The 16,233-nt window shown below is 48.9% G+C and overlaps 1 protein-coding gene across 3 annotated transcripts in view; it reads right to left on the bottom strand.

Moving 5' to 3' along the window:
- The window catches only part of CORO2B (coronin 2B), a 209,333-nt gene that overhangs the window by 92,537 nt on the left and 100,563 nt on the right, over positions 1-16,233 (bottom strand). Inside the window, exon 1 of one of the 3 annotated variants that reach the window (XM_057299940.2) lies at positions 2,797-3,067. The exons of the other annotated variants lie outside the window; for them this stretch is intronic. The gene's annotated coding sequence lies outside the window, so the exon portion shown is untranslated. Of the gene's footprint in view, positions 1-2,796; positions 3,068-16,233 lie in introns of those variants that run through there. 3 annotated transcript variants of the gene reach the window in all.

The raw sequence follows: 16,233 nt of genomic DNA, 5'->3' as shown, positions 1-16,233 counted from the left end.
ATGAGGCCAGGGTGGATGGTCTGCAAGCTCGAGCTCTGGGGAACAGATCCTTGGAGTGTGAGCCCCAGGTCATCTGCCGCAGAATCACCTGAAGTGTTTGTGGAAATGCAGGCTCCCGGGCCCCACTTCCAGCCTGCAGAATCACACACTGTGGGAATGAGCTAGGAAATGTGCATTTTAACCAAGCCCACCAGGTGCTTCCTGTTTGGGATCTTTGCTGTTCAATGGACTGCCTGTGGACGAATAGCACTGGCATTACCTGGGAGCTGGTTAGAAATGGAGAATCCCAGGCCCCACCCTTGACTCAAATCAGAATCTATGGTTGAACACGGTGGTGGTCCAGGTGGTTCACGTAGATGATTCAGTTGGGTATCACTCTCCAGCTCAGTGCTTCTCAAACTTGCAGGTGCATCACAATTACCCGGTGGGCTTGTGAAAACACAGATTGCTGAGGCCCACAGTTTCTGATTCAGGAAGTCTAGGGTGGGGCCCGAGAATCTGCATCCCTAACACGTTGCCAGGTGATGCTGAAGCTATTGGTCCCGGAACCAGACTTTGGTCCCTAAGTGGCACTGCAAGGAGCACTAGGCCCTCTGAAGCTTCAGCTCTGTGACTTTGCATCTGTCCGTTTACCTCCCAGTTCCTCCATCAGAAAAATGGATATAATTCATATTTTTCCTAGGATAGTTATGAGGATCCAGTGAAATACTACTGTGTGTGAACATGCTTTGCTAACCGTGACTGCTCAACAAAGATTATTTTATCAATCAATCTGCACCCAAAGTGCTTTGGGTTTGCCCCTGACAACCACCCTGCCAGCCAGCAAGTGAGTAAAAGAGCTGGGCCTAATGCATCCCTCGAGGGCTTTCTTCTGCATTTCTAGACTGTCATGCACAAGATCGTGCAAACACCAAGTGCTCAGTAAGGGCTGGTGGAGTTAAACCCAGGACTTCTGGTTTTCAGCCCTATTCTCTGTCCACAGCAGGTCCTACTTCTCACACCCTCCTTCATGGCCTCTGGCTTCTTGGTAGGTGAGGCTGAGCAACTTTTTTAAAAGGCTGTTTCATAGTCAAGGCCAAAGGCTGAGCTGGGGAGATGCCAGGCATAGCTGCCACTGCTGAGGCTCCCTGCCTGTGACATGCCCTGATCAACTCTCAGGATAACCGGGATCCCGTGTTCAGAGTGCCTGGCCTGGCCCCTGGCCCACAGACCAAGACGTTGCTCCCTGTCACCTGGCAATGCAAAAAAAGATGGACTGATAAACTGTCCCCAGGGGAATGTGGTAACTGGTGATGGGCCTTCCCCTTCCCAAGAGATAATCTATCTACATTACACCCAGGGGATGGCATGGAAGAGAAGGACGATCTGCTGGCTCCGTTGTAGTATCTCTGTTAGAGTAAAAGGAAGCCCATCTCTCAGTGCCCCAAATGAGAAAGGAGAAGTTGAAGTTCTTTATATTGCTGCTAATCATTTTGGGTATAAAAAAGGGTAGTAAATCAACTTGCCCATAAAGAAATAGATACCAGGCCTCATGCACAGAGCTTACTTGGAGATAAATTCTTTGCACTGTCCACCCTGTGCTGTCCCCAAGGAGTGTGTGTGTGTGTGTGTGTGTGTGTGTGTGTGTGTTGGAGTAACCATTTCCTCTTGGACTTTGGAAACAATTCAAGGGGCCTCACCAGCTGAGGGTCTAGAAACTAGAGCAGAAACTTTTTTTAAATTAAACTTAATGGTACTGAGGAAATCAATGGGTTTTTGTTTGAAAACATCCGTGATAACTGTCTCATGATGTTCTCCACCTCTCACTCCCTGCCTTGTAAAAAGAATCCAGTAGTTAATTTAGGACCCAGCAAGGAAAGAGGAGTCTTGTTGGGATCTGTGGCCAACAGTTCCCCTACAATGCCCTCTGTTCCACCAATTCACAAGGGAGGCCGCCTCATTCTAGGTGGTCGTGTAGCATTCTGCATGACTGTCCAGCACACAGCTCTGCTCCATAGAAGTGACCCACACTCAATGGTGACAGCTAAACCAACCAGCTCCTCCTCTTGAAGGGTTTAAATGTGGGCTACATTGCACCACTAGTTGGTGGCAGAGGCAGAAGCCATAAGCGGAGGGAAGAGAGATGGAGAAGAGGTCAGAGAGGAATGTAAAGGGGATCACTGTAATTTTAAAAATAATGTTAGTGCACTGTTCTGCATTTACTAGGTGTAACCTTCCTGCTCTCCCCTAACTCACATCCATTTATTGGCCAGGCGTGGTGGCTCACGCCTGTAATCCCAGCACTTTGGGGGACCAAAGCGGGCAGATCACTTGAGGTCAGGAGTTTGAGACCAGCCTGACCAACGTGGCAAAACCCCATCTCTACTAAAAATACAAAAAATTAGCCAAGCGTGCTAGCGTGCACCTATAGTCCCAGCTACTCAGGAGGCTGAGGTACGAGAATCACTTAAACCAGGGAGGTGGAGGATGCAGTGAGCCAAGATAGCACCACTGCACTCCAGCCTGGATGACAGAGCAAGACTCTGTCTCCAAAAAAACACAAAAATTAAAAAATAAACAAATGACATCCATTATCCAGGGAGAGTTCGGACTGTTAAAGCAGGACTCAAAAAAATTCACATTCCAACATCCAAGATAGGATTCTGCAGCCACAAAATATCTTAAGAGCCAGAATTGTTGAGAGAGGACGTTTCTCAACTTCTGTCTCTCCGTGTTAGCAAATCAAGAGTCCTGTCTGGCTGACTCCATCACAACTCTACTGGACCGAGCTGAATGCGTTTTATCACTGCTACCTACCAGGTGGGGCTCCTGGATGACACCAGACAAGCTTCAGAGGAAACAAACTTGTATCTTCTTTGCACATCCAAGTTGTCAGGGCTGCCAGCTAAGACCATGAAGGCTGTACCCTGCACAGATGGGCCGTGTGGATGAATAGCGCCCAAGGAGTTATGCCACATGGGGGCCACGGGTGCAGGAGGCACTCACATCACCATCCCAGAGACCCCGCTGCAGCAGTCAAGATAACGGGAATCTGAGTACCTTCTAGCTCCGAAATTCCAGGCATCTGAGAGGCCTGGGAGCCTGGGAGGCCTGGCTGCTAGTCACCCTCTAGCCCTGCCTCCCTCATTACTAAAGGTCAACAGAATCTGTTGCTAGCAACCAAGAGAGAGCCCGCTCCAGCGATGCTGAGGGATGGCATGTGGCCCTCCCTGGTGGCCATCCGGGGCCATTCCAGCAGCCTATTTACACTGACTGCCAGGAGCATCTCCTCCTGGCAGCTCAGGAGGGGCTGTCTTTGTGCAGGAGTCAGCACCTTCTCTGGTGTAGCTGCTGATGTCAAGAGGTAAACGAATTGGCCCCACGGGGTCTCTGACCATCCCATCCCCAGGGACCTACCCTCCCCTGAACACCTGCAGCATTTCCTGGCTGCCACCCTGCCCCCTGGCACCTGGTGTGTACTTCAGGGTTGGTTGGTTCTCTTTACATGTGTTGAGATTAACTTCTCCCGGAGGCTGTAAGCTGGGCCCTGGTGTCAGCTCTGAGAGCTGGAATGCACAGGAAGTCTAAAGGTTGCCGACTTCCTGGCTGAGATTCTGGAAGGAGAGAGGACACTGTTCCAAAGTGGGCCAAACAGAGGATGGCTTCACAGACAGACACAGGTTTAAATCCTAGCGCCACCACTTACTAGGTATCTACTGGACAAGTTCATTAACTTTTTGGAGCTTGTGTTCTCATCTGTAAAATGTTACAAAATATATAACAAGCCCTAGACAAGTTCATAAACTTTTTGGAGCTCAAGTTCTCATCTATAAAAATGGGGGCAACACTGCCTCCTTCTCAGGACAGTCTCCACCCTCTTGGTCTTCCTCACAATGCCCTATACATGGAGACCATCCATAACCCACTGACAGGCAAGTGGCTGGCCTTTGGGGGACATGGGGAGTCAAGCACCACTGCAGAACCCGGCCATCCAGGTGTTCCCTGGGAGCACTGAGACAAGCTCCTGGAGAAGGGAGGCAGGCAGATCTGCTGACTGGACTCGTACCTGCCATTCCCAGCACCCCCCACCCCCAACCGCCCTGCACCACCACAGGAACACCCCTCACCCTTGGGAGAGGGTCCAAGACCAAGTTCTGGCCAGTGAGACCTAGGACGAAGTCCACTAGGGGGCTTCTGAGAAGGATTTTTGTCTCAGTAAGAGGAGAGAGACATAAGAAAAGTTCTTTCTTGGCATACTGGCACACACACGGCTTCCTGCCTTTGCTTGCATTTGAGGATGTAAATCCTGGCGCTCTGGCACCCATTTTGTGGCCAAGAGGTAACAAGCCTACAACCAAAAGGCCAAAATGATGAGAAGACAGACCACAAGGACAGAAGAGGCCTGGGTCCTTGATGGCACTGTGGAGCCACCGACCAAACCTAGGACCACCTTCCCCCGCAACTCTTGTTTGAAAAACCATGAAAATCCTATAGCTTGAGTCAGTCTTGGTTGGCTTTCTTTGTTACTCGCAGCCTAAAGCATTCCAACTGATGGAAATAAAGAAGAAAAGGAACAGGGTAGTAGACCTCTGAGTCTTGAACACTGCCTGTGACCTGTCCCCATGAGGTCTCTCTGACCCCACAGCAAAGAACTTTGCTATTTTAAGGAGGCCCAGAGACCACAGAGCCCCACCCAAGCCTAGCAGGCCTGCCCCTGCCAGGAACAAAGAAAACCATTTCATTTCGAGGTTTTCTCTCATCCCTCAGCACAGTTCCTTGGGGTGTGCTGATGCAGCTGCCTGTGCCTGCCATGCAGTTGCCGGAAAAGTTGCATAGCTCAGGGGATGATAACAATGACCACTTGGGTCGAGGGAGCGATAATCAAGTTCATACTGCCCGTTGCACACGACCACCCCACACAGCATCCCCTGGGTCCAGCAACACTGCTGAGCCTTGAAAGGAGATGTTTTCCCTCTTTTTCTTTCTTTATTCCACTGAATGCTGTCACTGCTACAGAAACCACGAGGAAAAGGGGTGGAGAGGAAAACGAGGTAATGGATGCAGAACATCTGGCACGGTGCCTGGTGGGCACTGAGCAAACACCAGCACCCTCCCTTTTCCCTTCCAACAAAATGGCAATGCTGGGTGACAGAACATGGCATCAGGCAACTCCTCCAGGGCAGGGTGCCTCTGGCAGGGGCATTACCTATCCTTTTGGATTCCTGGTTTTTAAAGGACTCTTTCTACTGGGGTGCTTTTCCTTCAAGGTGTCCACTTAGACATAGTGCGTGTGTATGCACACAACACACACACACACACACACACACACGCTGGTTTAAGAGCCCAAGCTCCTGACTCCACAGCGAGTTGGGTCCCAGTCATGAGGTCAGGGTTCTCAATTAGCTTCTGCCTCAGCCTCATCCAAGTCCTCCTGATCTGACCCCTACTGAGGCTGCTCGTGTCACTGACCCTCCTGCTGGTCCCCTGACCATTTCACAAGGACATTCAGAAGGCCTGGGAGCTGCTCAGTGCATAGCCTTTCCCTGCATATCGTTTCATCCCCAGAATCTGGGCTCTTTGTTTGGGCCCTCCTGGTTTCTGTGAAAGTCAAAGCTTTGGTTGCCTGAGTACCAAACCACTGGCATAGTCTGGCCTCTGTAAATCTGCCTCTGGGGATAAAGTCCCTCTCCTCACCTCTTCCACTGCGTCAGGACCACTCCAGTCCACAGGGCACTTTTGTGAGAATAGAGAAAGGCGCCTCTTCCTCCAACAGAATCAGCTCCAGGCTCAGTGAGTGGAATGTGGACTGGATTTCAGCCCCCACTTACCCCCTGCCAGGTGCCTTTGTGCAGGGCACAACTCTGACAACCACACACAGCAGACCTGCAATGGAGCCTTTCCAATTATTCTCCTGAACTTCTGATCTAAATGCTTTTCTCAGACATTGACTCATTCAGAACTACTCCAGAATTTCCAATGTGGAGCAGCCCCACTGAGGGGGCAACAACTTTGCAAAACTGCAAGATACATTCAGCACTCCCCAGCATGATCCCATGGCTCCCCCAGCAGACCTTGCTGGTCTCACCTTCCTGGCTCTCCTCTGCTAACTCCAAATAAAGTTACAGCATCTCTGCTGTCCAATTACAATTCATTTCTCCCTGCCCCATCCGGAGGCAAATGGCACATGTGTCCCAGGAGACCCAGTGGTCCCTCCCTCCCACATTCTCATCCTGCCCTTTCCCCAGCTTGCCTTATCTTCCACATCACGTGGGAAACTGTGGGCATCCCTCTCAGCAGAAAGCCTCTTGTACCCAGCAATGCTTAGCCTCAGGGAATGAATGGAGAGGCTGGGTGAGTCCATGTAGACTCCGGAGGAGGCAGGATAAGCCCTGGAAAAAGGCCTTTCTCTATTGCTCTGTCACAAGCAAGTGGATCTACCTTTTGGGGCCCCATTTGTCCATCAACGGTGGTGATAATAATGGTGCCTCCTCATGGAGCTGATATGGGGATTAAAAGAAAATACATGTACAGTGACTGTAACATTACTTTGCTCATACCATGGGCTTAATACATGTAGCTATTGTAAAGTCCCTTGACTCACCTGTTTCTATTCCCTTGTTACAAAATGGATAAAGAGATATGTTACATATTTTAATGTATTTCACACTTAGTGTTGTACTTGCTACATGTCAGGTACTATTCAAAGCACTTTGCAAATATTGCCTTCCTTAGTCTTCATCGCAACCCAGTGAGGCAGGCGCTATTATCTTCCCCATATCACAGGGGATGAAACTAAGGCACAGGCATTCAGTAACTTGCTCAAGGTCACCCAGGCAAGAAGGGACAGAGAAAGGATTCAAACCCAGGCCTTCCACTCCATAGGGTGTGTGCTTAACTGGGCTATGGGGTTTCTCTGTGACTACTGTGAGAATTAAATGAGGTCATGCCTGCAAAGTGCTTGGCACGTAGAAGGCACTGGAGATCTGGTCATTATGGTAATGTACCATTATTGTTGAATATTTATCACTGTTATTACTAATATATGCAAAGCCCCACCCAAATTATGCTGGCCCTTCCCCTTTTCTTCTTCTCTCCAGCACTGATGTTGCTGGTTTGGGTGGTGGTGGGGTTGGAGGAGGTCTCTTTATGGAAGGCTGTGTTTCCAGTTTGGGGGCAGGGAGGGAAGATTTCAGGTACAGAAGTAAGAGTGAGTAAACTCCCTCAGCACAGAGCCTCATCGAACTTCTACACCAGAAGCTCAGTAAGTTATGTTAGCTATGATACAGGGAGGCGTGGAGATGAGGATACACCAGGGTGTGCGGGGCAGGAAGGGGGCTGTACCCGTAAGCCTGAGGGTCTATGGCAGGAGTAAGCAGACAGAGGGAGATGAGGCTACCCCTGCAAGATTCAGCTCAGCAAATAACTGAGTCACCTAATACAATCATAGAGGGTCAGGGCAGAAGCCATTTCCTGCTTACATCTCCCCGTCCCATCCTGCAGATGAAGACCACATTTGTCACAGTGCCTCTCACCCAACCGTGATGCAGAGTCTCCTCTCCCACAAGCTCCTTATGCTATAGCCAGGCTCTCCTTATTGTCCCAGGCATGTGGTTACCTCCACCTCCCCAACCCCAAGAGAGTCCAAAGAGATGCCCGCCCTCTTCTCTCTGCATCCTGGAATTTTACTCATCTCTCTCCCAACACACACCTTCCCTGACCACCCCCCACCAACACACTCTTTCTTCCTGGGGACCCACCTGCACTTGAAGGTCCATAAACCACTCTCAGGCACTGAGGGCAAGTTGCCCTGCCCTGGTGCATTGCTTTTCCTGTGTTCGGGTCTAACTCCAAACTCCCTGATGGTTGGGATGATGTCTTAGTCATTTCTGAATCCCTCATACGAGACCAGCACAAAATCATACAATAATGAATACACAGACATAAAGTAAAACAAATAAACAAGTAAAAATGAAATTTTATAAGTAATACGTTTAGAAGCAGCTTATAGGAATTAACTAATTTAGTCCTCATTATCCTCATGAATCTGACATTATTGTGCCCATTTTGCAGGCATAGAAACAGAGGCAGAAAAAAGGTAAGTACCTTGCTAAGGATCCCCACTTGGCAGTGGTGGGACTGGGAGCTGAACCCAGGAGTCTTGCTACACATCCTGTGCTCAGAGCTACCCTTTGCACTCTCATTGGCCATTGATGAGTGACTCAGTGATGACACCTGGCCTCTGCCTACTCTTCAAACTCATGACTTCTCCAGGGAAACTGACAGAGAGAGGTGCCTGGGGGCTGGGGCCCCAGCCTCTGACCAGACCTCTTGGCCTCTCTGGAGCAGCGGTTCTCAGCCCTTGCTGCTTAACTTCACCTGTGGAGACGTTTTCTCATAAGTACTGACACCTGGGTCTCTCCCCAGCCAACGAAATGGACTTGATGATGGGGCCTGAGCCTCTGTATTCTTGAGCTCCCCACAGTGAGAATGAAAAGCCACTGCTCTAGAAGCAGTGATTCCCGGGAAGACTCTGAGTCTCTTGCTTCCTCCTCCCCTCACTCAAAGGCTGGGAGTCCCGCATTTGTGTCAGCCAAGCCCCTGGCTTCTCCCTTCTGTTCACATCACTTGTCCTCAAAGGGCCCAGGGGAGAACACCTGTCTGAATCTCTAGCACTCAGGACCACATAAGCCACAGGACGTGAGACAGGACTCAATCAAGCCAGCAGCTAGCAGCCAGCACGGTAATTAAGCATGTTCTAAATTAGTTGCCAACATTTTTTAAAAGTCAGGATCTTTAAGAAAAACCTAGACTTCTTTGATTTTTCAAAAATCAAAAATCAGAAACTACTATGCACCCACATTCCCACTGTAGCCCCTTCAGGAGGGGAGGGGGATGCTCCAATTACACTCAAGCCCCCTCCTGCGTTATGGTTCTCATCTGAGCCCTGTAAGCACTGGAACTGTGTGCCCTCACAGCAGCATGCAGTAGGAACATTTTTAAAAAATTGCTGAAGAGTGAGTCTTTTTGACTTTTGAAGCAGCCCGTGCAGAAAGATTTACATATGAATCAAACAAATTGCATTTCTTGCTAGACAGCATTTCTGGATGAAAGCTAGAAACAATTAAATTACCCCAGGAAGAAAAGCTGTGGCACATCCACAGGATGGAACACAAACTCAGCAATAAAAGGAGCAAACTACTGATACCCACAACACCGCGGATGACTCTCAAATACAGTAAAGCTGGGCCGGGTGTGGTGGCTCATGCCTGTAATCCCAGCACTTTGGGAGGCCAAGGGGGGCAGATTGCTTGAGCTCAGGAGTTTGAGACCAGCCTGGGCAACATGGTGAAACCCTGTCTCTACAAAAATACAAAAGTTAGCTGGGTGTGGTGGTGTGCACCTGTAGTCCTAGCTACTTGGGGTGCTGAGGTGGGAGGATTGCTTGAGCCCAGGAGTTGGAAGCTGCAGTGAGCCGTGTTCATACCACTGTACTCTAGCCTGGGCGACAAAGCGAGACCCTGTCTCAAAAAAACCCAAAACACGAAACAACAAAAAAGAAAAAAAACCTGTAAGTGGAGTGCACAAGCAGGCTCAAAGGCTGCATACCCAATGATTCCATTGATATAATATTCTGGAAAAAAACAACTTCTACAGATGGAACACGGATGAATGCTGGGAGGCCTGGGGGTGGGAGGAGGGCCTGACCACAAAGGGGCAGGAGGGAATTTCAGGAGGCAGTGGAGGTGTTCTGTATCATGATAGTGATGGTGGTTACACGATTGTTTGCATTTGTGAAAGGCATAGAAGTGGACACTAAAAAAGATGTTTTTTTAATGCATGTAAATTATACCTCGAAGAACCTGAGTTAAAAAAAAATTAGCTGAAGACACGTTTGTCCCCATCCTAGATACAGAAAGTTGCATAAAATAAACTGTGGAAAAGCTTCAAGTTTAGAGATTCCTAAACCCTGCGTGGCACCTGAGAAGACTGGGTCCCTTCAGCATACAGCGGCATGCTCGGACCACCCATTGCAAGGAGGCTCAGGAACAGCCGAGTGTGGTGCAGAGGAAGGGACCCTGGGCATACAGTCACTTGTCCTGCAGTGTCCTTGACTCTGGGCAGGAGTGGTCTTCGACCACTAGCACTGGAGTTAAAAACAGAGACATGGCTGGGTGCAGTGGCTCATGCCCGTAATCTCAGCACTTTGGGAGGCCAAGGTGGGTGTATCATGAGGTCAGGAGTTCGAGACCAGTCTGGCCAACATGGCAAAACCCTATCTTTACTGAAAATACAAAAATTTGCTGGGCGTGGTGGCAGGCACCTGTAATCCCAGCTACTCAGGAGGCTGAGGTAGGAGAATCAGGAGATGGAGGTTGCAGTGAGCCGAGATCATGCCATTGCACTCCAGCCTGGGTGACAGAGCGAGACTCTATCTCAAAGAAAATAAAAAGAAAAGAAAAGAAAAAAAAACAGAGATGCCCAGCCCCACCCCAGATCTAGTGAATTATAATCTCTGGGCATGGACCCCAGGAACTCTTGGGTCTGATGTTTAAAAAGCCCCCAAGGTGATTTGAATGCACAACTAATACATCATATATTAGTTTTAGGCCCAAGGGACGGTAGTTCCTAATATCAGTTCCAGGCTGGAGGAAACACTGTGAACAGTACCTTTCACAGACTCATGTGGTGCTGATCACGATTGTTATTTGTGTTGGTAGTCGTGCTCACTGTTGATTCTAATATCATTTTTGTTGTTGTCATTGGTTTTAGAGACATGGTCTCACTGCTGCCCAGGCTGGAGTACAGTAGTGATCATAGCTTACTGCAGCCTCAAACTCCCTGGGCACAAGTGATCCTCCTGCCTCAGCCTCCCGAGCAGCTGGGACTGCAGTCTCACACCACCGCAAGTCTTGTGCCATGGCTGATTCTAATAGCTGACATTGGTAGAGTGGTGCCTCTAGTTTACAGAGCACCCGGACATGGATTACCTGACTTAAGCTCGGCAGCTGGCTTTATTTTTTATCCTCATTTATGGGATGAGGAGACAGAATTACAGGTTAGGTCACCTGCTCAAGACAGCAGGACCCGCCACCCCAGTCCTTTAAGTCTGTCTCAAGTCTCTTTCCATCACCCAGTCTCTAGGGCTGAAAATCCTCCTTCTTGTTGGAGGTTGAGCTGAGGAGGGCTGGGCAGAGAGCAGGAGGAATTAGAAAGGGCATCTTCCCAACACAGCAGTCAAGGAGTCTGTGCGACCCATGCTCAGCTGCAGAGAGAAGCTGCTGTAATCCGTGGTGTCGACAATGGAGGGGCTGGGGCTGCTCAAACACACCCGCCTCCAACCTCATGCTTTGCAAGTGGCACAAACGGGGATTACCCAGCAGCCGTGATCCAGCATGCGGTAATCCTCACCCAGCCCTGCCTGCCCTCCCACCCGCTGCTGCTGCTCCTGGGAGCAACAGGCTCCTGGATGCTGGGATGGAGACGCCCAACAGGATTTCTGGAGCAAAGGAACCTGAAGCTGCCCTTGGCTTATCCCACCAGGAGTCAACCCCACTGCCCTGAGATGACTCCTGGTCCTCCAGCCTCTGTTTACATGCAGGGTGGGAGAGGCTGACCTCACTCACTTCTGGCTCTTTGGGATGGGATGGGGTGGGGTGGGGGTGAGGAGGTGGTGTAAACACAGCTGTGGGTGGGGCAGACTGGCGATCACTCACGTCAGGCTTCCACATGCATGGACACTGCCAGGGCTCCCACATGACCTTCCAATGGTGGTGCAAAGCACCCAGGGTCTGCATCCAGCAGCTTCAGTCAAGGCCCCTGCTCTATTGCTCTGGCAAGTCTCAATGACTTGATTCAAGAGGCAGCATGGGCCTGGGCTTAAAAGAGCCAGGCCGGTTCCTCGCTGTGTGACCCTAAGCAAACAATATCACTTCTCTGCTTCCTCATCTTTTTTTAATTTAAATTTTATTTTCTTTTAATTGAGACAGAGTCTCACTTTGTTGTCCAGGCTGGAGTGCAGTAGCGTGATCTCGGCTCACTGCAACCTCTGCCTCCCAGGTTCAAGTGATTCTCCTACCTCAGTCTCCAGAGTAGCTGAGATTACAGGTGCCCACCACCACACCCAGCTATGCTTCTCATCTTTAAAAGAGGGGCGATATTAATAGGGTTTACCTCCTAGGGCTGACATGAAGATTAGATTCCCTAAAGTATACAAAGCACCAGACACTTGCTAAGTATCTATAAATATCAGCCATCACCATCACCACCACCATCCTGTTTCCCAGTCTGTTCAATGAGAATCATTCTAATCTCTTCTGCCTACCTCACAGGGGTGTTGTGAGTTAAGGTCAACAAAACTGTAAACTCTGAGAGGACAGAGCCTGTGTCTGCCTTGGTCCTCTGCTGCATCCCCAGGATTCAGGATAGTATCTGGTAGTAAGGGTGCTCAGCAAATATCTATGAATGAATGAATGGGGTGTGGGGGTGAATCTTGTGACTCTGAAGGTGCTCCATAGGGCTGAGCTGCTTCTGTTTCTGATGAGTAGTCGGTGAGGTCCAACGATAGGATTTGCTGTGTTGGGAGGTGGTGAGTTCACCATTGCTGAAGGCAATTAAAGAAACTGGAGGTCACTTAGCACAGATGTCAAGGATGGGACTCATATAGCAGGTTCAGGTCGAACTGAATGACACTGGAGAATCCTTTCCAACTCAGAGTGAATTATAGGCTAGCTCACCCCATACCAAATCCCCATGTCCTTCAACAGCATCAGGCATGTCTTCCCCAGTCAGCTCACGCTCAAGGTAATGTACAACCAACCCTCACATCCTCACACTGCAGTCACACAGTCCACCCAGCTGGGCAGTCTCAAAACACGCTCATGCCCCCACACACTCCATTTTCACATGCAGTCACTCACCCAGCAGCATTGCCACAATTGTCGTGAATGTACCGAGCACCCACTACAAACCCGGCTATGGGTTAAGTCCTTCTCCAACTTCGTCTCATTTAATTCTCACTCCTAAGCAAAAGAGATTATCCCCATTTTAAAGACGGAAAACCAAGACTCAGAAGGTCAAATAGTGGCTCACATTTATAATCCCAGCACTTTGGATCGGGAGATCACTTAGGGGTGGGAGGATCACTTGAGCCCAGGAGTTTGATACCAGCCTGGCCAACATAGTGAGAACCTATCTCTACAAATAATAAGAAAATCAGAAAAATTAGCCAGGCATGGTGGCATGTGCCTATAGTCCCAGCTCCTTGGGAGGCTGAGGTGGGAGGATCACTTGAACCTGGGAGGTCAAAGCTGTAGTGACCCATGATTGCACCACTGCCCTCCAGCCTAGGAGACCCTGTCTTAAAAAAAAAAAAAAAAAAAAAAAGTGAAACTTGCCCAACGTCACGTGACTGTCAAGGAGCTGAACTGAGCTTTGAACCCAGGTCTGTATTATCCCAAAGCTTGTCCTCTTAAGTCACATTGCCTCCCTAACACAAACCAACAACCAAACCAAAGCAAGGCCAATCTCTTCTCACAAGGCTCTGGTAACCAACCCATCTGGAAAGGCAGAGTTATGAAGACAGAGCCACAGTTCATTCCCATCCCAGGTGCACATGTGCTGGTCTCCAGTTCAGGCCAGTGTGGAACCCTGGGCAGGTCCCCTTTCAGGAATGCCTCCTCCTCATCTCCTCCTGCCAAACCCTATTCAATAGTACGAGTACAGTTCAAATGTCTCCAGCGCTGCGAAGCCTCTCTGGTCCCTGAGAAAGAACTCAGCACTCCCTGCATCGTGCTTGTTCCAGGTCTCCATGCTGGCATGCACTGCATTGTTCTCCGGCTAACTGTTTATGTGTCTGCTTCCCCTAGCAGACTGAGTCCCATGGGGCTGGAGGCAGTGTCTGATTTGTCTGTGCCTCCATTCCAGCCATGAGCACAGGTCCTGGCACCTCCAAGATGCTCAATTGCTCATTAAACGCTGTGGCTAAATTGCTTATGGCCTGGAGGGTCTCTACACCTGCACTGGCAGGGTTTATGGTGGTCACACAGTTGAGAATATTCACTGCTGATCTCATCCGTCCACTCCAAGCTGAGTAACACACCCGTTAATCAGCAGGCGAGGAGAACATCTGTGGCTCCTTCAGAAAGTAATAGCTTCCCGGAAGCGGAGCAGCATATAATAGGCCCTGTACCGTTCGCTGTGCTCCCAAGTGGAGCTTGGCCAGCAGACTGCCTTGCATTTACCCCAGCAGACTTTCTACCCTTTGTTGGGGGATTTCATCAGAGAAACTGGCTCCCCGCCCAACCCTGCCTGACACGCACAGTGGGAAGGCCTGGAAACCTTCTAGCCCTGGTCCTGCCTCCGCTGGCTGAGTGAGTGGCTAAGTGATGGCAGGCACACTCCCTCTCTGGGCCTCAGTTTGTTTATCTGCAAAACAAATAAATAATCACCCTACTATAGCTGCTTGATAAGACTCAGATTAAAAAAAGGAATGAGAGAATAAAACAGAGAAGGCACTTTGGAAATATAAAACTGATTCAAAAGCAAGATGTGGGACCAGGTGTTCCCTAAACGCAGACTTTTGAATGAGGTCAAGGGGAAGACGCTCTTTACTCCTGTGGCTTAAAATAACTTATCAGATTCATGGACAAGTGTTCTGTCCTTTCTGGGCCTCAGTTTAGTCATTTGTCAAACAAGAGGTTGAATGGAATCAGTGTTTTCCAAACTTCATAATTTGTGTATCACTGCCAACATGTTCTTGCCATTTCTACAAATCACCCGAACCATATTTATTTAAAATTTTTCTTTAAATTGGCTCTTTCTAACATTTAAATAACTGTACAAACATCATTCTAAGCAAGTTAAGCCATGACATCACAGTTTGATGTCCTAGCTACCATTTTTCCTAAAACACATTAAATAAATATACGACAATTAGGCCGGGCATGGTGGCTCACACCTGTAATCCCAGCACTTTGGGAGGCCAAGGCGGGCGGATCATCTGAGGTCAAGAGTTCGAGACCAGCCTGGCCAACATGGTGAAACCCCGTCTCTACTAAAAATATAAAAATTAGCCAGGTGTTGTGGCGTGCGCCTGTAATCCCAGCTACTCAGGAGGCTGAGGCAGGAGAGTTGCTTGAACCCGGGAGGCAAAGGCTGCAGTGAGTCAAGACTGTGCCACTGTACTCCAGCCTGGGAGACAGAGTGAGACTCTGTCTCAAAATAAAAAATAAAAAAAATATGACTCCACTTTCATCTTCTATAAAATGAGAGTGACGATGCCAGCATTGTCCACCCAAAAAGGAGAGAACACAGCAAGGAAAGACCTAGAGTTTATCTGGTCCTACTATTCACACTGAGTTTGCTGAGAATGAACACGTGCACACACACACACGCATGCACACACTCATATATATGTACATGTACACACTCATATATATGTACATGTACATATATGTATGGGTACACATATGTATGTGTACATATATATACACACACACACATTTACACCCAGCATTTACAATTACACCCAACCATGTTTATTCAGGTCCCGCTGGGACTATCTTGTGTACTGCTGGTAGTCTATGTCCATTTTTGAGAAGCAGAGGGAGAGAGAGCCATCTGGAACATTTCCAGCTCCAACAGTCCAAGGTTTACATCCATGTGATGCACGCACCTGGCACCAGCGCCATGACAGAAGCCCCAGGGGATGATAAGACAGTCCAGCCCTCTAAGACCTTTCAATCTTGCACACACAAAAAATGCTCTCCAATTGCTTCAGTGTGTTTTATTTGTATTTTATTTAAATCCTGCTCTAAGGCAGCACACTAAAATGCATACATTGCAGCAGGATGAAAATCTAAGTGATAAAATTCAGGCTAAAGGAAAGTGAGGGTAGGTGATCTAAGGCAAGGCAAAATGAATATATAAAAGGCTAATAGCTCTTGAATGCTCCCTGGAAGAGTAACACAGATTGGGGTCTGCGCTTCCTAGCAGTCAAAGTAAAAAGGAAAACATGATTCATCCTCCTTTCATTCCTATCAGTATGTGATATGTGAGCAATATCCTCAACTGCATCCCAAAGATAAATATGATGTAATTGTATCTGGGGCTGCTGACCTGACTAGGGAGATGCTGTTACCATCTTCTGACAAGTATCCCTGCCTCTCCTTGAGCCCATCTTCTATGCTGATGCCATTGTGATCCTCTCCTAGATAAATTTTTGATCACGTCACTTCCCTTTCTCAAAATCGCAAA

Source organism: Pan paniscus, chromosome 16 (genome assembly GCF_029289425.2).
Source record: "Pan paniscus chromosome 16, NHGRI_mPanPan1-v2.0_pri, whole genome shotgun sequence".
NCBI lineage: Eukaryota > Metazoa > Chordata > Mammalia > Primates > Hominidae > Pan > Pan paniscus.
The sequence above is the reverse complement of the archived record's forward strand: the minus strand, read 5'-3'. Positions and strand labels throughout refer to the sequence as shown.